Source organism: Myotis nattereri (assembly GCF_964212035.1).
Source record: "Myotis nattereri genome assembly, chromosome: 3".
NCBI classification, from domain to species: Eukaryota; Metazoa; Chordata; class Mammalia; order Chiroptera; family Vespertilionidae; genus Myotis; species Myotis nattereri.
In genome coordinates this window covers 186090523-186118149 of record NC_138077.1, presented here as the reverse complement: position 1 = coordinate 186118149, position 27627 = coordinate 186090523, and the positions used below count along the sequence as shown (strand labels likewise).

Genomic DNA, 27627 nt, shown 5'->3' with positions numbered 1-27627 from the left:
AGGGCTGCTGTAAAGTACAGGTAAGGCCCCTAGGACGATGCGGGGCACACAGCAAGGGCTCCCCAAACATGAACAGCCCCACTGACTCACAGGCAGCTGGGCCGCCACCCCGTCCTGCCAGGAGCAGTGCTGTGACGTGTCTGCCGGGCTCTGCCCTTGGGTCAAGGTGCCTGAGTTCCTGAGAGGGTGAAGAAAGGGCGGGCACTGCACGTGGGCCCTGACACTTTACACTTTACAGACAAGACTAGGTCCTGCAGAAAACCCAGCGCAGCTGGTCCCATTGCCCCTTTTGTGAAAATAAGGAAAAGCATGAAGAGGTGCAGTAATTGAAAGATAGTCGCACAGCTAACAAGGAGCAGAGCCTCTGGTTTCAAAAGACCCAGTAGTTCTTCTCCACCTAGATGCGTCCTGAGGAGCCCTAACAGCTTCAAGGATGCCCCCACTCCCACAGGAATGTCTACATGTCACAGGCATCAATAGAGCTGGGATGAATGGGTCCCCTTTCCTCGGCATCCTGGGATGATTTCTCACGGGGCCTCAATTTAGCATTTATTTCCTCTGCACATATCAGTTAGATCGTGGGTCTCCTCCATGGGCAGTCTCAGGGCAGAGCTGGGCTTATTCAGCTAGGGGTGCAGTGGGTACCTGAGAAACCGCTGAGGGATGCAGGCAGAGACATGGGGGAGCTGTCCTGGGCAGAGCAGAAGAGGAATCCTCCCCAGACCTGGCATGTGCCCTCCCCACTTCACTCCCAAACTGTCCTTTTGTCCATGTGGGCTCTGCCAGCTGCAGGGAAGAGTCTGTAGAGGATGGGACTGGCTCAGAGGGAAGTGAGCTGTCAGTTCCAGCAAGAAGTCTGCTCCCCACCCCTTCCTGTGCTCTCCCGAGGGAATAAAAGCATCTGTGATTAATGGGATGCTGACTCAGTGCTTCTGGAGTGCCCGGCACGCATGGCCCACTGCTGGCCCAGCTTCCCCAGCCACCAGGAAGAGGCTGGAATCCAGGGCATCTGTGTGAGTGGAATCCAGGCCCGGCAGGTGTGCCAGGCAGGAGCCTGCCGCGTGCCAGCCTTCCGTGGCCTCGTGGACTCCCCTGTGTTGGAGAAGCCCGTTGACACCATCTGAAATGTGGAGTCAGAGCCCCTCCTTCAGTAAGGGCCTCGTTTCAGAATAAATGTGATTTCCGAATCAGTGACTAGAGGGCGAACCTACTTTGAAAATGGCAAAGCTCTGTGCTAGTAGTTTGCAAACTTTTGTCATCTTAGAAGCCATTTTTTACCCGTCAAATCCTGCCTGGGATGCCAAGGATTCAAAACGGGTAAAGGTGGTAGTTTATTAATACACATTTATTTATAAAGTAAAAATTTTAACACCTGTTTACTCTCACCGTCCATCAATAGAACAATGACTCTGATGCACTGGAATCTCGGGTCTAGATGGGGGCGGGCAAACTACAGCCTGATTATTGTAAATTAAATGTTACTGGAGCACAGCCATGCCACTCATTCACATATTGGCTGCTCTCCAATGGCAGAGCGGAGCGGTTGGGACAGACTGTCTGTCCCACAAAGACAGAAATACTATTCGGCCCTTTCTGGAAGTTTGCTGGCCTGTGTTCTAGATGCTGTGGCAGCTGTAACACCCAGGATTGCCTGTGTGTTTTTGTTTTTGTTTTGGCTGGTTGCACAGGGTTAGGAAAATTCTAAGTCATATCAGTCGGAGGCTGTGAGTGGCAGCTGGTTCTAACGACTTACCTGCAGCCCAGGATGGACCTCGGTTCACAGTTCTGCGGACGTGCGCGAAGGAGAAGGGAATTCTGGTTTGCATCACTGACAGTTTCAAACGACTGCTCGAATTCCTTCTTATTACAACACTCAGACAGGAAGCACACAGTCATTTATTGCATTTTTGTGATAATTCGTGTAATACGTTTTCATATCGCTGAGAGCCTCAGAGGGATCTTGTTTGTGTGGTTTATGGAAGCATGTATAGTCCTGAATTTAAACAACAACGGAAAGATGCCCAGTAAAGAGCTCCAACTTTCCAGCTGAAGACATATTTCAACCCTGAAGCTCAAGATCTGCCAGGCTTAGCCCGAAGCACGCCCCGGTTAAGTGGCTCCCCACGGCTGTGCTCCGTGGGCACCCTGTGCCATAGGCCATGATGTAAGGCGCAGGTCCATTTTTCTTAGCGGCTTCACTAAGAGTCAAACTATATTTTTGGAATAAAATCTCACGTGACACTTGAGGAGCCCCGGAAACACTCCCATGGAACACAACTTGAAAACTGCCCCTTTGGCAGGTTTTGGTGGTTCTCGTTTCTGTGCTGAAGGATAACGGAGGAGCCACGGATGCCGAGAGTGGGGAGGAGGTAGTAAAAAATGGCCGAGGAGAGAAGTGAGGTGACCAGGAAGGGGGTGCGGGAAGCATGGAGAAGCCTCCTCTCATGAGTTTCTGCCAAAGTTAAGGTGTCTCCTAACTATTGTTGATGACGTAAACGCAGAGCTCTCTGCGGCTCCTCTAATGAGTTCCAGCCGTGGGCTTGGAAGAAGGGGTCCGGAAGAACGTGGGGAAAGTTTAAAATATTGGGAGAGAAATGGGCTGGGGTGGAATGAGCGTACGGATAGCTTCTAATCAGTATGCAAGGGCCTTTGCGCCCACTCAGCAGATCAAGGTGGGGGAAGGGGCAGGGGAGAGGCGAGGGAAGGCAGAGTTCAGCTGGGTCAGCACGCCACTCCAGCTTTAGGCAGGAAGAGGGCCCATGAGCATGGGCAACGCTTGTGAGTAACCCGGCAGGGCCCCAGGCAGGTGGTGCTGGCTGGGTTGGGCAATGGCTTTGGGCACTGGCGGCAAAGCCTACAGAGCCAGGAATAAAACCCAGGAGTCCCTCCTCCCAGGCCTCCTGCCTTCCCTCGGTGGGTGCAGGGAGGAAAGGGCGAGCCTACTGGCTTTGAGAGGCTGTGGGCTGGAGAAGGCCTCTTGGGGATAAAAAAGCACCAGTTCTTTCTGAGGTTTTGCTGCTCACCCCATAGAAAAAGAACATTTTTAGATTTTAAAGGGATGACCTCATTTTTTTTTTCTTATTTACATAGCCCTGTTTGTTTATCTAGTCCTTTAAAAATAGCAAACATGTGCTAAGCTTAGTGATCTCTCCCACCACCACCAGCAGAGCCACTGTGTGGGGAGAAACACCTTTTTATCTAAGAGAGGGACAGCCTTGTTTCCCAGGACAGATGGGAGCAAAACGGGACAGGTAGGAAGTTTCGTGGTTTTTCATGTCGCTTTTCCAAAATAGCCACACTCCTGCCTCCCACTTCCTGCCTGACTCAACTCAGGGTAGATTTTCTCCTGTGGATGACTGTGTTCTGTGAATTCTCAGGGAGGCTGGTAGCGACCCGTCAACAAGCAAACATGCTCGACCCCAAAGACCTTGAGCTTGGCACTGGGTCTGCTTCCTGACTCGGCTGCATACCAGCTGTGTGACCTTGGGTAAGCTGCCTCACCTCTTCGTGCCTCCTTGTCTGTAAGATGGGGAGACAACAGTACCTGCAGTTGCTGTGCAGATTAAAGGAAGGAATATGTGTAAAGGGCTTACTTAGCCCCACGAGGGCACACAACAACTCTTAATACATCTCTTAATAAACAACTGTGTTGTCGATATCCATACCCGACCTGGACAGTATACCTGCCTCCCTACCACCTTCCCTTCCCACTGGCTTGTCTGCTCCAGCGCATCCCTACCTTGTCCCAGGGTGATAGGAAGATAAAACACAAAGCTGATCATGCTGTTGCCTGCTTAACATTCACTAATGGCTTCCAACGCCTTTGACAGGGACTGGCAGAACTTTTCCTCTCAATGGCCAGCGAGTAAATATTTTAAGCATTGCTGGACACACACCTCTGCTGTTGTTACGTGAGAGTAGCCATGGACAGGGTGGAAAAGAATGGCGTGGCTGTGTTCCAGTAAAACTTTATGTACAAAAACAGGCAGCAGGCTGGCTTGCCAACCCCTGACCGGCAGGATGAATCCAACTCCTTAGCTCAGCATTCCCAATCCAGCCGTTCCTGTCTCCATCCCTCTTCCTCCTCCTCCCCCTGCTCCTGTGGAACTCCTCACACTTTAATCCTTCGCTCATGCTGTTCCTTCTGCCTGGATTTTCCTTCTCAGCCTCCCGTGTGTCCCTCCCCCATGGCTTTAGAAACGTTTGCTCTGGGATCCTGTGGTTCCGTATCTTTATTTCTCCTGTGATCAATTATGCGAGCACCCTCTGCCTTTGCCATTAGAGAGGGCGCCCCTCCAGGCAGGAATTCTGCTTTCCTCCTTTGCGTGCCCTGGGATAGGTGTTTAGGTTTTCACGGGCGCTCAATAAGCATTTGTTCTTGAACACAAGAGCTGCAAGAGGGATGGTGGTCCTCAGGGAGCTCATGTCTAGTTAGGAAGCTAGAATGAGAGCCAGCCAGGGACTCAGGTGGATACCACGGTGCATGTGACTGTGGGGGACCAATGACAAGTGGTGCTTCTGACCTGAATAGAGGAAGGAGAAGGCATTTGGATTGGATCTTGCTTGGTGGGAAAGGGACTTTCAGAGGAAGGCCTTCTGTGCTGGGGAACTAACAGGAGGGCAGAATTGGTTCTGGGTTCAGGGTGGTGAGTGGACAGACCAGCCTGGTGAGTGCTGAGGGCCCTCCTGAGGGAAGCTGATGGGACAGACCCAGGAGTAGAAAGCAGGGCTAGGGTCTGACCAGGGACTGGGGAGTATTAAGGGAATTTGGACTTTATCCTGTGAGCCAGAAATTCTCAAAGTGTGGTACACACACACACACACACACACACACACACACACACACACACACCCTGCAACAGAATTGTCTAGGATGTTCCTTTAAAATGAAGATTCTGAGGCCTTGTTTCTGCCAGGAGGTTAGGAGGCGGCAGGGTTAGAGCCATGGTCTGTAGGAATAAAGAAGGCTGCAAGGTGGAGGGTGATGAGCTTAAGTATTCTTCAGATTGATGTCCCCTGTGGGCATCACAGCCAGGCTGGGCAGAGGTGAGGCAGGAGTGAATAATCCTCTCAAAGAGCAGAGGAGGACGAGGCAAGACACTTGCCCAAGGCCACACTGTGGATTCCCTGCAGATGTGGAACTGCCTGGTTTGGAACAGGCTTCCTCACAATCTCAGGGCCTGGGGTGGTCCTGGAGGTCCAGCCAAGGGAAGAGGGACAGCCATGGTGAATGTCCCAGAGCCCAGCACAGCCTGGTACCCAGGGTGCTTGGTCAGTAAGTGTGTAAATGAGGGGATGGGTGGGGTGGATGGACAGAGGGGTGATATGGGGGCAGAGGAGCAGGGTTCCCAGGTGTTTCTGATGTTGCAGTCCTGGGGGTAAGGAGAATAGTGGTACCAGAGGTGGAGGAGGAGGAGAAAAGATGAGTTTGATGCCAGGCATATTGAGTTTGAGAGGCAGTGGGATCACCAAGCCAAGATGCTGGCAGCCGGAAATGCAGGACTGGGAGCCCCGGGGCTGGGCAGGTGATGTGTGCAGCTGTGGAAGCTGCTAATGAGACAAGGTGAGAAATGCAGAGAGAGACAAGCAGGGGATTAAGAACCAAAGCCTGAGGAATGAGCACAGGCACGAGGAGAAAGGGCTCAGGTGAGAGAGGATGCTCGGAGACGCGAGCAGAGTCAGGATGGGCCGGAGCAGATCAGGAAAAGAGAAATGTGAACAGTCAGTCACCCGGTAACTCAGTCAGGCCCCTCTTTAGAATAAACCCAACCAACCTCAAAGAAAGTGTGCCCCCGATAAAGAAAAATGCCAATCTTGATGAAAGCGAAATCATGTGTTTCTGTTTGATTGAGATCTGTGCTCCCACCAGTGTAGCTGCAGGTGTGGGAGAGCCAGTGAGACCTGAATCCTCCCGCCCGCCTGCCAGGACAAGCCCGGCCATTCAGTGTGAGCTTGTGCTGGCTGGCATGCGTCCTGGGAGCATTTGGTTGCTCAGAACCTTCCTCTTCCTCTCCTGTGATTATCTTTGAGCTCCTTCCCCCTTCCCGTCCATCTCTCATCACTCAACAGATATGCATTATTGGAACCAAAAATTCTGTGCAGAGGACTTGACTAAGGTCCCCAAGCCCAGCAGGGCCTACCAGTCACCCACTGGGAGCTTTTGAATATAGGTACATTCCAGGGCTTGCAGACTCAAGGTGCCTAAACGCAGGGAGGGGCCAGCCAGGCCTGGGTTCTCGGAGCCCCGTCAGAGAGCCTCTGTGGCCGCCTCTGTGAATTTGCTGTTGTGGAGCAGCTCTGCTTGGGCTGGACCTGGAGGCTCTGAGGCCCAGGTCTGGGTGTTTCCCCCATAAGGGCCCTAAAAATATAGCATCTGGGCAGCCTCCTAGTGGCCTCCCTGGAGCCTTCAGAGCCCTTCCTTCCACTGGTCCTGCATGTGCTACCAAACTCGTCCCCTTCCACGCACACTGTGTCACTATCGTCACCATCATCTGTCCTCAGAGAGGTGAATCCCTAAAACCAGCCCTACCTAAACCAAGGCTCCAGGCGCCGTCGTCGGGACAAAGCGCAGAAGGCCTGCCTCTCGGAAGCACATGCTAATGGAAGAAACAAGCTAGCATACGGGGTGGGGCAAAAGGAGGTTTGCAGTTGTGAGTCTGTGAAACACAGTTTATTCTTGTGTTATTATTTATTACTTATTATAGTATTTATTTGTATTACATCTGTAAAGCTACTTTTGCTCACTCTGGTACTATCACCGTATCATCTACTGTATACTTTGGGAGATAGTAAAAATATGACTATATTATCAATAAAATATATATGAAGATATTACCTTTTGTTATATAAAATGTGCAATATGTGTCTAGATGACAGTCATGAGGACCTGACTGAGAAGGTGGCATCTAAGCAGACCTGGGGTGAGGGGCGAGCACTGTGCTATCTGGGGAAGTGTCGGTGTGAGGTAGGATCATGCTGGCGGGACAGCAAGGAGGCCAGTGTGGCTGGAGGGTTTGTGAGGGGAGGGAGCTTAGGAGGCTGGAGAAGGGACAGGCAGAGGGTGTGCGGACAATTGAGAAGCCACTGGAGGTCTGAGCACAGTCCTGCCAAGGGCCTCTGTCTCCGGAAGGCATGTGTGTGATTGGGGAGGAGCTGAAGATAAGAACTCTGAGCCCACCTACGTGGATCTCTCCTGTTGCACCACTGACATCAGAATAGGTTCTGCATGTGTTCTTAAAGGCCCCCCTGGCTGTGTGGAGACCACTCCGCGGGAGGTCAAGACAGCTCCGAGACCAGCCGGAGGCTGTGCCCTCCTCAGGAGGGGCAGTGTTGCACACCAGGCTGGAGGCTGTGCTGGTGGTGGGAGGTGGTTGGATTCTGGGTACAGTGAAGGCAAAGCTGATCTGACCCCCTGACGGATGGGATGCCAGGTGTCAGAGGAGTTTAAAAGGAGATCCTGCTGATACACTTACTCATCTGCTCTCAGCCTAGTCAACCTGTCTCAGCCTCCATTTTTTTCATCTGGAAAATGGGGCAGTTGTAGAGATACTTTCCAAGATTTCTTTTGGCTTGAAAACTTATTACTTCAGCTTGGTCACTGGTGGCTGCGGGGGAGGGCTTTGAGGATGTCAGATGGAACTTGGGCTTAAGGAAGGGGTGCCTTAGACTAGACACAACTGACAGAGGAAGCGGGGAGGCATGTTCCAGGCAGAGGGAATGGCAGAGCACAGGCTGGGAGGCAGGACTGGGAGGCTTGTGAGTGATACCTGAGGAGCAGTGGGCAGACACCATGGCTGGGGCCCAGGGCCTCGTAGGAGGGTGCCAAGAGCTACAGGGATGGGCACGCTACGCCCTTTGGAATAAACCAGCAGGTTCGAGGCCAGAGCATTTTTTGCAAACACTGAGGCCCTCAATTTTGAGCATTTTCAGATGGACATGCTCAGGCAGGAAGGAACAAGGCTTGGCTCCTGTCCGGGGAGAGTTAACCTCCTGGCCCGGTATTGCATAACCACAGAGTCTGCTGAGCGCAAGGAGGCTCTTCTGTGTGGCAGCCAGAGTGGCAAGCCTGGTGGCTCCGGGCTCTGGCACTGACCCGCAGCGGAACAAATAGCCCTCCCTTCCTAGATAATGGCCCTCATTGAGCATTGTGTCCATGGCCAGTGCCCAGCACAGGGCAGCTCAGCCTGGGTAAGTTTCCTCTCTTGGCTGCTTAGCAAAATATTTACACTATGCCTTTCTAGTAAGACAGTTTCTAGGAACCAGCAGGCAGAGGGAACTGGAGAAAAGCATCCCTCCCTCCTGTGACCCTGCTCTGAGCTCACATAAATGCTGCCCTACACCTAATGCATGAGCCGGGGTTAGTCATTGAGCTAGAAGATGCATGAAGATCTTTCTGGCTCCAAAACCATTGGCATCCTCTCTAAGTGAAGAATGAGTTCTTTTTATTGTGTGAGGGTAGAATTTGGCTGGTCTTTAATATCCTGCCAAGGGTCTCTGTCTCAGGAAGGCATGTGTGTGATTGGGGAGGAGCTGAGGATAAGCACTCTGAGCCCCACCTACTTGGATCTCTCCTGCTGCGCCACTGACATCGGCATACAGTCTGCCCCTCTCTGCACGCGTCTTCAGTGGGGAGGTCACCCAGAGGCTCTGAACTTTGTGAGGTGTCTGGACCAGCTATTGGGGACACCCAACCATGTTGTCAGAGGACCATTTGAAGAAACTGGAAAAGAGAAGATTGTCCCCAACAGAGGTTGTTCTGGAGAAGAGGGGTCAGAGGTATGTCCTCAGGACAGAAGCAAAAACAGTGAGTGAAAACCACATGGTCCATCCGTAGGAAGATGCCGCAAACAACGTCTTTGCTTCCACCTGCAAATCAGTCTAGTCTTCAACCCAAAACACACATACCCTTTGACCCACAGTCCCACCTCTGATCATCCAACTGATAGAACAATAGCACTAGACTGTAAAGATATATCTTTACAGTCTGGTGCTATTCCAGCAGCAAAAAAATAAAATAAAATAATAAAATAAAATAAAATAAAATAAAAAATAAAATAAAATATCTGAGAATTTAACAGTAGGGAACATTTGAAAGTGTTATATCCAGACCATGGTCCATCATTCAGTTTCAAAAAGAATAAGACAGCCCTGTCTCTGTTCAGAAAGGCAGTAAGATGCAGTGGTTACGAACACAGGGGTGGGGACAGACTGCGGGTTCCAATCTGGATGCCAGCACTTACAAGCTGTGTTATGTAACCTCTCTGACTATCAGTCTTTTTTTTAAAGTAGAGATTATAGTAGTCTCTGCCCTATAGACTTGGTGTATGTGAGGTGCTTATAACTGTGCCTGGTGTATTCAAACTGCTCAAAAAATGTTGGCCTTTGACTTAGAAAGACTTTCCATGAGCAAAGCAAGATGTAGAGAAATGTACATGGGGTGGTTCCATTTTTATAAAAACAAAAAATGCCGCCCCCACCTTCTTGCAAACAAAGAAGAGTGATTGCTGCTGCTCCAGGACATGAGTGGCCTCCTGGGAGCAGCCCCTAGACAGGCTTGAGGCAGGTATAGGAATGTGTCCCAATGACCATGGAGGTCCCTTCCAGACCTGGGACTGTGTGACTTTGTGGATCCGTCCTGGCAATCTCAAAGTGCATTCTAGGCTGGCATTTGATCCAACAAGATAGTATGTTGTTCACAAAATCTATATGCCAAGACTACTAGTAGACTGTTTTGCAGGTGGGAGCAAAGACATTGGTTGGTGGCTTGGTTTTACAGAAACACTCACTGCCCGATGTGGTGCTCTGCCCACTTGGGTCCAGCTAGGGTTCTCCAAGTGTCTTCTCTCAGGCCAGGTGGGTTTGTGGGAGCCGCCCCAGCAATGTCATGGCCTGGTTTGAGATGGACTCTGCCTCGGTTGGCCTCAGTTATGTTCAGATTCACCACCCAAGGGCCACAGGCTTTGGGAGTGGAGGAGAGGTGACGAGCTGAGAAGACCCCCATGGGGTATACCTGCCATGGAAACCAGAGCCATTTCTTCCACATCAGTTGGAGCTACTTGAGATGGGGCACAGGTGCTATATTAGCTGAGAGAAAATGCAGTTGTTTGTGAAACTAGGTTTATTCATGTATTTAACAAAATACGTTTACATTTTATAAAATATTTCAAACAAACAGCAACATCAAAATAGACAATAAGATAACAAACAGCAGTAAACCCACCGCCCCATTTTAATAAGTTTTCAACACATAGAGATGTAAAGTACAGCATAGGGAATATAGTAAATAATATTCTAATAACTATGTATGGTGCTAGGTGGGTATTAGACTTATCGGGGGATCACTTTGTAAATTATATTAATGTCTAATCACTATGCTGTTCATTTGACACTAATATAAAATAGTATTAAATGTCAACTGTCATTGACAAATTTTAAAAAGATTTCAACAAATATAGTGGAAACCTGCATAGCCCTGCACAATCAAAGTCCCTCCCCCACTTCTAGAGGAGACCATTGTCCTGAACTTGGTGTTAACATTCTACAGTTGTCACCTGAGCACCTACTATGTGTCAGGCAGAGTACAGGGTACCAGCTAGATTTACCTGGGTGAACAAACCAGACGAGGTTCCTGCCCTCACAGGGCTTACCGCAGGGTTAGGGGAGAACCCAGTCCCTCTCTTACACTCCTTCAGTGAGTTCTAGTCTTTGGTTATAGAATGCTCACAGTCCATCTGGGGCAGTGACGAAGGCAGTGGGAGAAGTCTTGACAGCTGCCCTGTCACTAGCCTTGTGATTTGGGGCGAGTTCCTTCTGCTCCCTGAGTTCTAGCATCTTTGTCTGTCACACGTGGGCTTTGAACTGGATGCTGCTCAAGGGCCCCTCCAGCTATGTGAGCATGGGGAGTTATGGGGGAGCCTTAACCAGAGTCACCCAGGGTCGCCACCACCACTCCGTCAGAAAGGGGGAGGCGTGTCCCAGTGCATGGGGTGAGGGTTGGGGCTTATGTAAAGTGCAGGGGACACAAATCACTAGAGGAAAACATGGGTGAAATTCTTTCTTTTATTAGTAATTTATTTAATTCCATAAAACCTTAGAGTGGGCAGTTACACTGGTGATCCTTATTGCTTAGGATGAGATGATCTTTTAACAAGTCAATGCAAATTAAAATACTACACAAATAACAGTACAGATGGTATGTGTTTCTGGCAAAACTTGGCATGGTGGTCACCACATGGCACAGTGTTTCCCAAACAAGAACTAATGATGCACAGGGTGGGGCCCACCTGGCATCTGAGAAGCCAGCAGAGCCAGCCCAGTGCTGGCACGTTGGAGCCCAAGAAGCATTGGAGGAATGACTTAATGAATGGGCCCCTATTGAAAACAGCACGGGAGAAATTCCCTTCAGATCTCAGTGCCAAGGAGAGCTTTGCTCTTCCTGGGAACAGGTGTGTTTATCGTCAGGACACTGAGAATGTGCGATTAAGTGCGTTGTCCTTCTTTCTTTGGCTGCCAGGAAGCTGCACCCTGATCCCAGGGCCCAGAGCCACGTGTGGGGCCCCCTAAACTACCTACCCTTGCTTATCTGGCCCTCTGGTCTGCACTTCTGTCTTCCATCTCCCCTGTGTTGATTTGTCATTTTTTAATTTCTGTGCTTATTTTGTTTTTGTAATCCACCTCAGATCCTCCATGGAATAAAGCAAGTTAAAATTGTTAAAAAACAAAAAAGGCATTAACTAATTAATGAAGTAATCAGTGCATGCACACACTGCCTAAGACCAAAGCATCCTTTCTTGGCTCAACTCAGCCTGTGGGACTTCCTGCCCAGCGCTGCTTCTCAGCTAGAAGGATGCCTGGGTTAGATGGAGAGGAGGGCAAAGAGATTGGGTGGCTGTTGCCTGCTCTGCACCCTCAGATTTGATCCAGTCCAGCCCTGGGGACCCGTACCTTCTGTTGAGGCCACCTCAGAAATGGGATTGTCCCCTCAGACTCAGAATGGCAGGCCCAGCTGGTGGCCTTGCCACTCCTCTCTCCCACCAGAGAATCAGGTCTGGGCTCTCTCTTCCCCCGAGGACCATGCAAGTGCAGTCCCATGTGTGACTGGTTCCACCACTAGTTCTGTAACTGGCCTCTGACTGTCCTCACTGTGACCAGGCTCTCCCATCTGACTCCCACACTGTCGGACCGCATGCTGTCCTGACAGCTCATGGCTGCCCATGACCCTATAGGCAGTGTGGCCTCAGATCCCCTGGGGGCCAGGGGGCTTGAGATACATCCTGAAATGATGATTTTTCTTAAAGCAAATGACTAAAGACATTATACCAAGTGAAAGAAGCCAGACACAAAAAACACATATTGTATGATTCCATTTATATAAAACTAGAGGCCCGGTGCATGGATTCGTGCACAGGTGGGGTCCCTCAGCCTGGGCTGCAGGGATCAGGCCGAAACCAGCTCTCCAACATCCCCCAAGGGGTCCTGGGTTGCGAGAGGGCAGTTCTTGGGTGATGCACCTCAGAATTGGGCTCCCTCCTCTCTGGTTCCGAGAGAACTATAGCTGCCAAGTCACCTCAGCTTGGCAGCTCCTGCATTGAGCGTCTGCCCCTGGTGGTCAATGTGTATCATAGCTACCGGTCGGATGGTTGAATGGTTGGACAGTCACTTAGGCTTTTATATATATAGATGTCCAGAATAGGCAAATCTATAGAGACAGACAATAGATAAGTTGGTTGTTGCCAGGGGTAGGGGACAGGGAATCTGCATGATTGCTAATGGACACCAGGTTTCTTTTCAGAGTGATGAAATGTTCTAAAATCAGAGGACGATGATGGTTGCTCAACTCTGTCAATATTCTGAAATCCACTCCATTATACATTTAGAGGAATGAAATTTATGGTCTGTGAATTATACTAGACACCATCTAATATAGCAGGTTCCATAAGTCAGGCTTATGAGAGAGACACTCAAAATTTAGAAAATCCTATTCATTAACAGATTAATATACTCTCTAGTTTTGGAAATTAATATATCCCCTTTTCCAGGAAGGAATTTAAGTGGCTTCTGTAAACTATCCACTAACTAAGGTTTTTTTTATCATTAAAAGTTCATTCATTCACTCACAAACACCTTTGGTGCTACAGTGGGGCAGGCACAGAAAATGTGAAGGTGATAAAAGCCTCTGCTGTCTAACATCTGTAGATGGAGATATGGTGGGCAAAACCATTAGTACAGCATCCGGAGCCCAGCCCTGAGCACACAGTCAGCAGTCAAGAATTGGCAGCTGTCATTGCCACAGAGGGGGGCTCTGAGAGACTTGGGCAGGAAAACGGGTGTGATCCCATTGGGAAAGAGAGATCATTCACTTGAGCTGCAACCTGCTAGGGAACCCATAGGGAGAGGATTTAGAATGTTAGAAGGATTTAGAATTCTCAGGAAGGAAGTGGGAGCCTCAGGGTGAGTGAGCAAGGCTGTGCCTTGCCTAGCATCCAGGGAGAGGACTCAGCCAGCACCTGGTTGTCCTCCACCTCTTCCTTCACAGGGCAGCCCTGTATTCCCCGCTTCTCTTCTCACTGCCCCAGAGCCTCTGGGGACTGTATTCTGGGAGGAGGGGCTGGATTTACCCTGCTGGACTGGCAAGGACAAGTAAGGCTGCCCCCTGTCTTCAGGACAAAGAAGAAATGCCATTGGGTTTTCTGAGGTTCTGGGAGAAGGAAAAAGGCACCAGGATTTCAGGCTCTCAAGATCCCACCTCTGCCCATTTTCTCAAGGGCAAAGATGGAGGTGGGGGTGGGGGCAGGCATTGCATGCTCTGGAGGGAGGTGCTATAGGAGGATGATTCTAAGACTTGGTGAATTCTCTTTTTTTTGTCAACGTATCCCTCCTGAGTTCAGCACATCATATTTGCCGGGGCTAAGGATGGAGCATGAAAACAGAAATTAGTCTGATCCTGGGTGCAAACTCGGGAAGCAAGGTCTCCTCGAAAGCACACCTGGGTCATGGAATCAGCCCCTGGTGAGCCCCATACCTATCTGAACATCTGTCTCCTCTTCTGCAAAATTAGATGATAAAGCCCTTCCCCGAGGGCTGTGGTGAGGAACTGTTTAATGGTGAAGCGCTGTTCAGACATTGTGTTTACCGTCTGAGGGGGGAGATGGAGCATGAACAGCAGGTCCTCTCTGCAGGAAAGAACCTGGGCAATTAGATGAAACGGTGGCTGGGAAGACCTTTAGTGAGCTATAATCATGCACCCATGCCAGGTGCCAGTAAGAGGATTAGTATTATCTGCATAGAGGTTTAACCGAATCCCAGGGTAAAGGTTCTGTATGGGACCTTGGAGGCCCCAGGGAGAAGTTGGCAGGGTGATAAGTAGGATTTGACTAGACAAAGAAGAGAAGGGGACCAGGCATCAGGACCAAGGGAGGGGCTTGATCCATGGCCAAGAGGCAGGAAGGGAGGGGAGGAGTTGGGGCACCGGTGGGAGGGAGTAGGAAGAAGCAGGTTGGGAGGCTAGAGAGAGGGGCATAGGGTGGATTACCAACCAGGCAGAAGGGTGAGGTCAGGTCAGGTCCTGGAGTAAAAGGCCGGAATGTCAAGAAGCAGGAGTCATATCCACCCAATCCTGGTAGGAAGGTTCAGTGAGGCCCAGCATCAAGCCTGGGGTGAGGGGGCCTGGGACAGCTGGTCGACTCAGGCTGGGTAGCAAAGCTTCCAGAATATCAGGGTGGGTAAGGTTCTCAGAGCCCAACGTTCTCTTTTTCAAATATGGAGCAGGTAGCAGAGTGGGTCTCGAAGTGGGTGCAAAGTCCAGGTCTCCAGATTCCCAGGCTGGGTCCCACCCCCTACACCTGGAGCAAAGTTACAGTGTTTCCTTGATTAATTATGCAGGTGTCACCCATGGAGGTCACATGGGGACGTAGTCAGGAGCATACACTCTGGACCACATGCCTGCCCTGACTCCCAGTCCCCCTTATGGAATGTGTGTCCCTGGGCAAGTCATGTGCTGTTCATTTGACAAATGTGCCCTGAGTCACAATGCAGTGATTTCCTTACTGCAGAGCACAAGTGCCCACCTCCACGTCTTCCCTAGAAAATCTTAGATGACAGAGAAAGCTATTTGCAAGGATGACATCATAATCTTGGAAAACAACACAGAATGCCATCTGTGGACCGAAAATGCCAGTAAGTCTTGGGAAGCAAGGAAGCCCATGAAATTGCAGCAGCAGGGAAATCAGAGCAAAAGTCACTGCAGCCCCCTGTCTGACCCAAAGGCCTAAGTGATTTCTATCCCAGAAATGCCAAGCGTAGTTCAAGCTGAGAGCCAACAAAACAAAGACAGGAAGGGGATGCCAGGGTCACAGCTTCTCTTACAGAACTTTTCCGAAGAGCGAACACAGTTCAACCCCTCTCACTTTCTGTAGGCAGGCAGCCAGCGGCAGGCCAAATCCCAGTAAGTGCTAAGGAAAGTACCGAGCCAGCGTCTGAGAGAGGAGCCCAGCCGAGGGAGATCCAGGCCTCCCAGCAGAGGCGTGGTGGCAGGGAGCAAGCAGGGAAGCACAGGCAGTTCTGCCTCCGGTGAAGTCTACCACTATGTTCACCACGGAGGAAAGCCCTTCTTTGGGCAGTTGCAGGAGTCCTCTGGCCAGCTCCCTCTCCACAGCCCTACAGGGAGACTCATCATGCTTTACCCTCGTACATAGAACTCGCCCATGGGATGGGCTCATGATTTCACCATTATATTTAAGGGCAAACCTTTCAGAAAAATAGACCGAAGACTTCACAGAACGCCCTATGCAGTTCATTGTTTCATCAGTATCTTTTTTCCTCTTCTGTAGTGATGGATGTTAACTGAGTACCGCCCAGCTGAAGACTTCGTTTCCTGGGCTCCCTATCAGCTAGGTGTGGTCTGTGGCTGGTGTGAACCCAAATCATATATACAACTCCAGGTCTTGCCCTCCCCTTTCTCTTTCCTGTTGATCAGGATGTGGGTGTGACAGTGGGAGATGGGAGCCAAATGTTGTGGATGACAGAAGAGTAAGATCAGAGATACCCATGCTGTGAAGCCACCATATCAGCCCATGGCCACTTACACTCAGACTGTTACACAAGATGAATAAACTCTGTCTCGTCTAAGCCACTCTTGCAGTCGGGTCCTTGTTACAGGAGATAGAACCTGCATCCTAACACATATACTAATTTCACAACATAGTCCTTCACTCTTAAATATGTATGGACAACCAGGATCACCAAACATTAGCAGAAAACCAACAGTAGAAAGAGAAGGCCTAAGATAGGAACAAAGAAAAAGAGAGTTTACAAAAGGAAACAGCTCAACTCTAAGAAAACCCTAAAATAAATTATCATTAGTATCTTCAACAATAATTGATATTATTTCATTTAATAGAATGCAGTTCCTATGAAGATAGAATAATCAGAGAAAAGAAAATAATTATTGAAATTTAAAAATATGACTCCTGAGAAAAAATTTAGTGGATGAACCGAGTGACACAATGGATATGGATGAAGACAGATTGGTGATCTAGACATTAAAACTAAGAAAATATCCCAGAATGTAGAGTAAAACCTCAAAGAGAAAAAAAAATTAATGCCCATGGATGATAGGTCCAAAAGCTTTAGTATCCATCAAATAGAGATCTAGAAGCAGAGACCGGACAATGACCAAGGGAGAGGGAGGGGTAGAAATAGGCAAAGATATAACAAAAGACATTCTCCCTTAGTTAAAGAAAGACACATGGATTGTAAAATTGAAAGAGCACACTAAATTAGGACAGAATTAATGAAAAGGAAATTTAGACCGATTTTGTTAAAATTTCAGAACATCAAAGATAAAAAAAACACTGGGGGATAGGGGAGGCTGGGGGACTGTCTAGGGCGGGGGGATAAAATGGACACATATGTAATACCCTTTGTAATACTTTAAGCAATAAAAAAATTTAAAATAAAAAAAAAAAGAAATTATTAAAAAAAAAAAAAAAAAAAAAAAGATAAAAAAACAGAAAGCTTTCAAAGAGAATCAAAACTTACATCAGAATTTCTCATCAGTAATGTAAGAAGCCCAGGACAGTGGAGGAGTACCTTCAGACATCTGGAGGACAATGATTTTGAAATAAGAATTCTATCCCCTCAAACTTTGAAAGCAAAATAAAGACTTTTTATGTAAGAGTTCATAAAGTTTTTCACTCAGTCATCTATATTTTCTGGAAGAAAAGACCCAAAAAACTTAGAGTTCTTTCTGTCAATCAAAAAAAAAAAAAAAAAAAAAAGATGATGACATAGGATTCAAAAAAGAAGTAAAAGAAGCCATAAACTCTTTGTAGAAAAAATTGATTGGTTGACTTTTTCCTTGTAATAAAATTTCAGTTCTGTGGAATTCATGCTAAGTAGTTTCCCAGGGAATATTATCTTCACAAACATGTTGTTTATTAGTTTCAATTTTTAGAATTAAATTATAGAGTATATAATTACAATATAGTGGAGAATATAGATGTTATGAAACTTGACATTGTAAGAATAATAATATATAAGTAAACATTTGAAGATGGATGGGGAAAGGAGAGGGAAAGAAGGGAATGTGGACAAATTTCTTCTTGTTCGTAGCAGGAAGTGAACAGTTGACAGATCAGGGAAGAGCAATTTAAGTCTATTATTTGATTGTTCAAGGCAACTACCAGAATAGCCAAAAACATGTAATTTATCAAAGATGGTGAGATTGAGTGGAAGGAAGTTGAGGGAGATGGTAAATACAAAAAAAGTCCCTAAGCTTTATGGCAGAATCAGTACTGGAAAGGAATGCAGATGGTTTCAAATTCTGGGGCCTGGAAGATAGTAGACTTTGAAGAAACTAACAATTTTAAAAGAAATGGACTTCATGACCCCACCACTGCTGTATCTCATCAGTGCTGGTTGCTATGCAAATACACCTGTCTTGTGACTCCAGCCATCAGATGCCTCATGACCAAGGGAAGGCTCATTCATTCACTCGACAAATGTTTATGGGGAACTCATTTAAATAAACAAATCTGAAGCCTGATTTGATTCATGACCTCAGCCTCCCAACACTGTGCTCTAACACCCGACCCTGTAACCACAATGAATTACCTGCCTTCTCACATGCTCAGTGTTTCCCCGGCATCGTCATGCCTTTGTCCACATTAGTCCCCTTTTCTGCTTGATGAAATACCATTTGACCTGAGGAGCCCAGTGTACCTTCGCTGCAGCCTACCCCCTGAGCATTCCCTTCCCTCTCCCAACCTGTATTCGGAACCTGTTTCCATCATGGTGTCTACTACATCTTATTACCTGTTTTTGTTTGTGTCTCTCTCCTTATAGGCTTTGTATTTTTCAAGAGAAAATTTTGTGTCATTTTTAAATGCAGCATAACACACATACAATTTTGTACACATATCATATATATACACATAGTATGAAGTGCATACAACTCAAATACTTTCTACATGTACACACCCATATAATATGTATGTAACTAGATCAAGATGTAGAACATTTTTATCACCCCAGAAAGCTCCTGCCTGCCCCTTCCTAGTCAGTAGCCACCTGCCCCACCCCAGCAAACCACTATTCTGATTTCTGTTACCACAAAATTAGTGCTCCCTGTCCTTATTCTTCAGTTCGGTGGAATCATACAGTGAACAGTCTATCGTGTCTGAGTTCTATTACTTATTATGTCTGTGAGATCCATCCATATTTTTGTTTGTAGCAGTACTTTGTTCTCTTTTATTACTATGCCATAATTCTTGTGTAAATGTCCCAGAGTTTATTTATTCATTCTATTTGTTTTAGCATTTGGGCTGCTTCCAGTTTTTTGCTGTCATGAATGAAGCTACTGTGAACATTCTTGTTTGTGCTTTTTGGCAGACACGTATGTGCATTTCTGTAGAATATGTTCTTAGGAGTGGAATTTTGGGTCATAGGGTAGATGAGTGTTAGCTTTGAAGATTTTGCCAATCAAATGTCCAAATGGCCGAGTCTACCGTCCCACCAACAATGGACATGAAGAGTTCCAGTTGACCCACTTCTGTGCCAGCATTTAGTATAATTTTGTTTGGTTCGTGTTAGCCATACTGGTGAAAGTGTGATGACTTAATTTATATTTTCTCAATAAGTAACGTTGTTGAGCACCTTTTCATATGCTTATTGACCATTTAGATAACATCTTTTTTAAAGTACTTATTCAAATCTTTTGCCATTTAAAAAAATCTGATAAAATATACATAACATAAAATGTGCCATCCTAACCATTTTTTAGTTCAGTGGTATTAAGTATTTTCACACTGTTGGGCAATGTGAATGAATCTCCAAAACTATCTTTAACTTGCAAAACTCCATTTGCATTAAGTAACTCCTTATTCCCCTTCCCCTTCTCCTAGCCCCTAGAAACCACCATTCTTTCTGTCTCTATGAATTTGACTATCATGTATTTGGAATCATATAGTATTTGTCTTTATGTGACTTGCTTATTTCATTTAGTATAATGCCCTCAAGGTTGATCCATGTTGTAGAATGTGTCCGAATATTTTTTTTCCTTTTAAGGCTGGATAATATTCCATTGCATGTGTATATCACATTTTGTTTATCCATCCGTCTGTCTATGAACATTTGGGCTGCTTCCACCTTTTGGCTATAGTGAATAATACTGCTATGAGCATGGGTGTACAAATATCTCTTTTGAGACTTTGCTTTTAATTCTTTGGAGTATATATCCAGAAATGAAATTGCTGGATCATATGGTAATTCCGTTATTAATTTTTTTGAGAAATCACCGTACTGTTTTCTGTAGAGGCGGCACCATTTTGCATTCCCACCAGCAGTATACAACAGTTCCAATATCTCCACATTTTAACCAGCACTTATTTTCTGGGGTTTTTGTTTGTTTGTTTGTTTTATAGTAACCATCCTATTACATGTGAGGTAGTATCTCATGGCTTTGATTTATATTTCCCTAATGAATGGCGATGTTGAGCATCTTTTCATGCGCTCGTTGGCCATTTGTATATCTTCTCTGGAGAAATGTCTATTCAAGTTCTTTGCTCGTTTTTAACCTGGTTGTTTGGTTTTTGTTTTAGAGTTGTAGAAGTTCTTTATATATTCTGGATATTAACCTATTCTGGAGGTTGCCTTTTCCCTCTTTTGATTATATCATTTGATGCACAATAGTTTTAAATTTTTATGAAATTCAGTTTATCTGTTTTTACTGTGGTTGCCTGTGCTTTAGTGTCATATCTAAGGAATCACTGCTGAATCCAATATCATGAAGCTTTTCTTCTATGTTTTCTTCTAAGAGTTTTATAGTTTTATCTCTTATCCATTTTGAGTTAAGTTTAGCTAAAAGTTAATTGGGTTGTCTCCCTTTTAAAATTCATTTTTAGGAATATTTATATTCTTGATGAGTCCTTTGTCAAATATCTTCTCCAAGTCTGTGGTTTGTTCTTGTATTCTATTATCGGTATTTTCTAATAAGCAGACTTTTATTTTAATGAAGCCCAATTTATTTACACTTTCTTTTATGAGTATTATGCTTTTTGTGAACTGTGTAAGAGATCTTCACTGGATCCAAATTCATGAAACTATGATGTTCTAGTGCTTTTTTCTACAAGTTTTATCATTTAACTAGTTGCATTCAGATCAAACATCCATTCACATTAATATTTGTGTATGATGTGAGGTAGGAGCCTCAATCATTTTTTTTCCTTATAGATATCTAATTACTTCAGCACTATTTATTGAAAAGATTATCATTTCCCCATCAAATGAAATAAAACCTTAATTATAAATCAGGTGACTATACAGTATATGTGGGAATCTGTTTCCTACTCTCTTGTTTCCATTGTTGCTTTTTATTTCTCCTTGTTTTGCTTCCACACAATCAACTTTGTAGTAAGGTCTGTCATTTATGTCTGTTTTCCTATTATTGGTGTGGCATTGAGAAGGTCCATGTAATGCTTGAAGACTGAGTGAATAAGTGAGGTGAACTTCAAAGTGGTCATTATAGCTGCTGTACCATTGCTACTACAGTTGTATCCATCCTGCTTTGTGGGCAAGAGTGGTGGAGACCACACATAATCCCTACTTTTGTCTTTGTTTACTTTTGGAATATATTGTACATCTCACCTAATCTCCCTGGTCATTCGTCCTTATATCACTTATTCTATAGTGTGTGTGTGTGTGTGTGTGTGTGTGTGTGTGTGTGTGTGTGTTTCATAGTGTGTTCTGTGTATTACCCTTCACAGGAGACTGAAGAACCTTAACTACCTAGGAAGCCTTTTGTACCACGGCCATTTGTGTAGAAAAAAAAAAGATGCCATTAAAGGCACAGCAAGAGACCTGCTGGAAGCTCCACAGCAAGAAATGTGGAGTGCAGGCCTTTCACAGGCAACACTGAGACGGGCAGAAGGTAAATGGCCAGAAGACAAGTGGTCGGACCCTGCCCAACTCTCATTTCAGGCTTTGTTCTTTCTTGCTTAAGCTCTTTCACCCACAGGTACTTCCTGGGCCACTTAAGATAAGCCGGTGGCGTTAGGTTCAGATATTTGCCACATTCTCAGGGGTGTCCAGGAGCTTCTTTTAATCTTTACTGGGACCAGGTGGATATGAGTAAATGATGAGATAGGTAGATGTATAGGTAACTAGATTTATAACAATAGATAACTTAGTAGATTAATTAACTACAAGTATCTGGGTTTCACCAGATCCTTGTTGAGTCAAGACTATAGTCCTTAATCTCAGTTCATTTTCAGACTCCATGGGAATAAGACTTAAACACTGTCGATATTTTTCTGGGTGAAAGAAAATAAAAGCTCTTAACAAGGCCAGCCACGTAATGGGAAGGAAGGCTGCTAGGAACGATGTTTGGTTACTTGATTTAAATCCAAGTCCTGTCCAAGAGGCTGGTGTGACCCCAGCTGCCTTGAGGGTATCCACTGCAGAGGCATTTGATGGCCTAAGCTCTGTCATTGCCGGTTTGTGATTTTGTGCTTCAGTTTCCGCATCTGTAAAATGAAGATAATAATAGTCCCTGCTCGACAGAGTAATTGTGTTAACACTAACAACAGCCCAACACATATTGAGTTCAGTTGTCCAGACTAGACACATGCATTGGTTTGGACCATCTTTGCCTGAGTTATCACAACCACAAATAATCAGGGCTGCATCTGGGCTTCCGAGGGTTTAACAGAGTGGAGTTCTGGCTGCACTGGTGCTTGGTCTTGACTGTGAAAGGTGGTCCTGCTTTCCTCGGGGATGTTGTTGGAAACGTTGTCCTCCCTAGGGATGTCAAGTCCACCTTGGTCCCTGGGCTCTCTAACAGGAAGACAAAAACCAGTCTCTTATATATAACTTGCCTAGAATGGCCTAGCTTTCTCTTCGCTATGAATAGAATTTACTTTTCAACCAGTATGTAGAAATTCCAAGCCCTGGCTGGGTCTTAGGGTTGAGAGGGAGGAGAAGAGGGAAACGTAGGAATGCCGAAACCACAGTCACCCCAGGGAAGTGATTTGGGAACCTCCCAAATGGTGAATACTCCACCACTCATGGTTGGTGGGGAAAACATTTATCAAGAAGCCCAGTTCTGAGCAGGGTCACACCGAGTGATTTGCACATGGGAGGAGGCTTCGGTGCAAGTGCAGTTGGATGTGGTTAACTGGGGAGACTTCCTGGAGGAGCTGGGATGCTGGGAAGAAAGGCAGAATCCATCTGGGCCATTCTGACCACGGTCAGCACTCTTGGGGGTTTTCTAGACAGTGGCCTGCGCTCGGGGTTTGCATCTTACCTCTGCCCTCTCCTGTATTATCTGAAGCAGTTAGCCTCACCTCTTTGAGCCTCAGCCTTCCCATCTGCATAAAGGGGATATGTGTGAGGACTAATATGTGAATTTTAGTATAGTTTGGGCACATGGTAAGATGGTCATTTAAGTATTTTTAAAATATTTTCAGTATTTGACTCAGTGCCAGGCACTGAAAATCCAAAGATGATTAAGGCCTAGTCCAGTGATGGCGAACCTATGACACGCATGTCAGAGGTGACACGCGAACTCATTTGTTTGGTTGATTTTTCTTTGTTAAATGGCATTTAAATATATAAGATAAATATCAAAAATATAAGTCTTTGTTTTACTATGGTTGCAAATATCAAAAAATGTCTATATGTGACACGGCACTAGAGTTAAGTTAGGGTTTTTCAAAATGCTGACACGCCGAGCTCAGAAGGTTCGCCATCACTGGCCTAGTCTCTGCCCAGTTGAGAGGGAGACACGTTTCCCGGGAAGACGCTGATGATGATTAACCCACAGACCTGCCCCACAGCAGATATCGCAGGCTTGTCAGGGAAGCAGCACTGTTTGACCTATTGCATTAGTGGAAAACTTATTCCCGACACAGGCAATCCATCAGACCCTAGGTCAGTGATGGCGAACCTTTTGAGCTCGGCGTGTCAGCATTTTGAAAAACCCTAACTTAACTCTGGTGCCGTGTCACATACAGAAATTTTTTGATATTTACAACCATAGTAAAACAAAGACTTACATTTTTGATATTTATCTTATATATTTAAATGCCATTTAACAAAGAAAAATCAACCAAAAAAATGAGTTCGCGTGTCACCTCTGACACGCGTGTCATGGGTTCACCATCACTGCCCTAGGTAGTGCTTATTTTCCATGAGTGAATCCAGGCCAGAGGGTGTGAGGGGCTGGTCACCTCAGAAGCCTGACCCAGCCCACCAGCACACTCCTGGCCACCCCAGGGGGGCAGATTGTGCCTTCCACTGTACAGGATGGGGCAAAAGTAGATTTACAGTTCATATAGAAAACAATGCAATAATTGATAAATAATCCTATATAACAAAAGCCTAATATGCAAATTGACTGGACAGCAGAACTACCAGTGAAATGACCGATTGCTATGATGAGCACTGACCACCAGGGGGCAGACGCTCAATGCAGGAGCTTCCTCCAGCCCACAGGCCCCAGGCCAGCCAAGGTGGGTGCCAGTGGGGGCCCCTGATTGCCCCCGCTGGTTGCCCCACAGAGGGAGATGACTGGCATCGATGGCGGTAGGGGATGGGACTGGCCAGCTAGTGGGTGACACCACCCCCCAATCGCCCCGCCACTGGTCGCTTCCCTCTGTGGGAGGCAACTGGCGTCAGTGGGAGTGGAGGGGCAGGGCCGGTGAGCAGGCAGCGCCAGGCCAGCCAAGGCGGGTGCCAGCAGGGGCCCCCCCAGTTGCCCCGCAAGTCACCCCACAGATGGGCCCTGATCGCCAGCCAGGCCTAGGGACCCTACCCGTGCACAAATTTTGGGCACCAGGCCTCTAGCAATACAAGAATAAACTCTGTTTCACATATTCACAACTGTAAACCTACTTTTGTCTCACCCTGTATAAAGGATCAATACTGCCAATATCAAAAAAGTTTACATAAACAGATAAGAAAAATATAATTCATTAGAAACATAAACAAATTCTTCTTATAAGATAGTTCCCTGAATGTAATAGTTAATACATTTATGCAAAGTTTTAAGCCTCCCTGGAGATCAAGAAATACAGATTTTTTAAACCTAAGAGGCCATTGTGGTCAGCAGAATAATGACCCTCAAAGAGTTCCACCTTCTAATCCCTGAAATCTATAAATATGTTTTGCCTTTCATGGCAAAGGTGACTCAGTAGGTGTGATTAAATTAAGGATCTGGAGATAGGGAGATCATTCTGGATTATCCAGGAGGGCCCAACATAATCACAAGAGGTTTTACAAGTGAAAGAGGGAGGCAGAACAGTCACGTTAGTGTCATTCATTGTGGGAAGGATGCAGCAAGCCATTGTTGGCCTTGAAGATGGGGAGGGCCACGAGCCAAGGAATGCAGGTGACCTCTAGAAGTTGGAAAGGTGAGGAAATGGATTTTCCCCTAGAGCTTCCAGAAAGAAAAATGGTCATACCTTGTTTTTAGTCCAGTGAGACCCATTTCAGACTTCTGGCCTCTAGAACTGTGTGATACTAAATTGTGTTATTTCAGCTACTAGGTTTGTGGCAATTTGTTCCAGCAGCAATAGGAAACTAGTACAATGATTGTATATCAGTAAATATTAAAGACATAGGTTGTATTCCGGGTAGAAAAAAATCCGAGAAACAGTCCTCACACAGAATTGGCGTGTAAATTTGTGCTTTGGGGGGAGCTATTTGTCAGTACCTATCAAAAGTTCAAGATACAGTCCCTTCGTGGAATTTATCCTGTGGATACATTTGCGTGACTGTACAGAGGATGTTCTTTGTAGTGTTTCCTGGAATAGAAAAAGCTGAAAACAACCTTCATGGGCTTCAATACAGGACTGGCTGAATTTGAATACAGCCCCAAGTGGAATACTAGCTGCCCCCAGAAAGAGTAAGGTGAACCTCGATATCCATGTGTACACTGTATTTCCTTCATTTACATAAAATCCAGTATGCACAGATATTATATATATGCCTTAGGATGTTGGGAAGAACATAATAAATTAACTGTAGGTTCTCTGGAGAAGGACATGTGGGGAACAGGGGGCTGCCACCCACCTTAGCTTGCATAATCAAGGCCTGGGATAATGCCACCAGGATGGACTCCCCAACATTAGCCGGGCTCCCCATTTTTCCTGTCCAGCAGCCAGAGCGAGGTTAGGACATAAGTTAAAAGGCCTCCTTTACTGTTAAACCTCTAGACACCTGGAGATACAGCCATGTCCCCGGGGCCATGCCAGTGCTCCCGTAGAACAGAGAGCCACCGACGGCAGTGCCCACTGTGCCACAGACTAGACTGTCCTGTGTCAGAGTGGCATTGATTCCTTGGGGCAGGAGTTGAACCCTGGCCAGAGGTTGAGAGACACGGGACAGTCTAGCTCTGCCACCATCACTGTGCAAATTTTAGGAAAAATCACATCATCCTTCCAGGCCTCAGTTTCCCCGTCTGTCAAGTAAACGGACTGACCTAGAGAACCAGTCTCTAGGAATCCATTAGAGACAGTGTGATTTAAGTCCTCCTAGCAAAGATGGAAAGTGTATATCAGATACCCTGAGTCAGCACTTGAGCCTGGTGTGGGTCCCAAAGTAAAACCTGATTGTAAGGGTAACCATTTGCCCCAGCTAGGCTGGGACAGGCCTGGCTTATTCCTATTGCTCCTCCACACTCGTTAGTAATGCCTCTTTCACTCTCAAATGTGCTCCAGTTTGGATGCCATCTTGCATGGCCCCCTGATGAAGTGAGGTTTCCCTGCCATACCCACAGGGGCCCTGCTATGGGAGGCTGCCTTCTCTGCCTGAGTCAGGGGAGGGTTTTGACTGATCAAAGAATAGCTTTTGCAGAGTCGTGACCTTCCAACTGACAAAAATCAATCCTTCCTTTTGTGGGAGGGACATTATTTGAAGGCTCTGGTGATTTCATACATTCACTGCCCCTGTACCAAGAGAAATGGTTATTTTCAAGCAACCCTTTGCTTCCTGTAAGGAACTGAGATAGTTCTTCATCTCTGGCTTATACAGACTCTGTAATAGATCACGTCTCTTTCTCCTTGGCTGCTGGGAAGCTCAGATATAATTGTATGGCTGAACTACAGAAACACTGTGATCCCTTGTGATTGGTATACCAGTCTTCTTTCCATCCCTCCAATCCTGACTTCCTGCCTTATTTACATTTTCCTTTGTTCTGACTTGTTATTCTTATTTCAAGTTGTTTTTATTCTAGTTTGTCATTCTTTTATAAATTTTTATAAAATTTTGCTATAGTTCCCTTGAATTCTTTGTAGGCCCAAGATGGAAAGGACATACAAAAGGGGTAAATTTAGCCCTAACTGGTTTGGCTCAGTGGATAGAGTGTCGGCCTGTGGACTGAAGGGTCCCAGGTTCAATTCTGGTCAAGGGCATGTACCTTGGTTGCGGGCACATCCCCAGTAGGGGGTGTGCAGGACGCAGCTGATCAGTGTTTCTAACTCTCTATCTCTCTCTTCCTCTCTTTGAAAAATCAACAAAATATAGTTTTTAAAAAGGGGGTAAATTTATAGTGTGCCATTTTTAGCTAATAGATGAAGTCACCTGCTCCTCCATGTCACTGTGTCTGAGGTGCTGCCATCTGTGAGACAATTATTTGAGTCTCTCAGACTTGTTGACTTTCTGAGTACCCTGTGAAAGTGCAAAGAGCAAACTCTTCAAGTCTGCCTCAGAAAATACTGGTGAAAAACAGGGCCAGGGCGTGAAAGGAGCCCGAGGTCAGGATGCTAGGAGCAGAGCATGCTTACAGGAGAAGGACGGAAGCCAGGGAGACACTGGTCACTTCCCCAGGGGATGGACCAGGGGATGGATACCTGTGGGTGGTTGGGGAACGGGGAACCTGGTTCAGGTGCCAGCCCTGCCTCTTAGGAACATGGGGCCTGAGAAGGCCACCTTCCCTCTGTGGTTCTCAGTTTCCTCCACTGGAAAGAAGGGTGGGTTGAGACCGAGTCCACAGTGACTTCCAGCTTTGACATGCTGACCGTGCTGCTGGGAAGAAGGGCCTGAGGTGCACTTGGAGCCCAAGAAGCCTAGACTGCCCGGCTTCCGGCTGACCCGGGAGGGTGCACCCACCCAGAATAACTCTGCCCCTTGGCT

At 46.5% G+C, this 27627-nt stretch overlaps 1 protein-coding gene across 1 annotated transcript in view; it reads left to right on the top strand.

The window, feature by feature from the left end:
• HIVEP3 (HIVEP zinc finger 3) overlaps window positions 1-27627 on the top strand; it is a 326138-nt gene that overhangs the window by 253323 nt on the left and 45188 nt on the right. The window lies entirely within an intron of this gene.